Source organism: Macrobrachium nipponense, chromosome 31 (genome assembly GCF_015104395.2).
Source record: "Macrobrachium nipponense isolate FS-2020 chromosome 31, ASM1510439v2, whole genome shotgun sequence".
Classification (NCBI taxonomy): Eukaryota; Metazoa; Arthropoda; class Malacostraca; order Decapoda; family Palaemonidae; genus Macrobrachium; species Macrobrachium nipponense.
Window position 1 is genome coordinate 23,308,576 of NC_061093.1, and position 507 is coordinate 23,309,082.

The window sequence follows — 507 nt, forward strand, 5'->3', positions numbered from 1 at the left end:
TCAAGTAACTAAAACATTTACCCACTCCATGATTTGGAAGTTTATAAAGTCCCTAATGATTCATATTAAAAGCTGTAATAAAATTTTTGGATTACTCTGCACTCAAACCTTTACGGTTCCCTTGAAAATGGCATGTCAAGTCTGAAAGAAGATCATGGGTAACCCAACTGGTTTCTATTTACAGATATTGACTATCAGATAATCCCTTAATTCTACAGACTAGTACGTATTGATATACTATGGCTTAAAAAAGTTTTCAGCAACTTCGGAGAGTACAGGGAGGAATAGAAAGCCCAGGTCAAGAGTTCTCAAACCCAAGCCCATGGCCACGAGTGCTATCCCAGTTTTCTTCTTCCTTTGCATCCATTACTTATGAAACTATTTTTCATGTGTTCACTGGCTCATCTGTCATGTACAGGACCTGACTCATATGAGTCCATCATACTCATTTTCTTCCACACTTCCAAGATTCACTTTAAAATAATGGCCAATTACGTTAATAGGTTT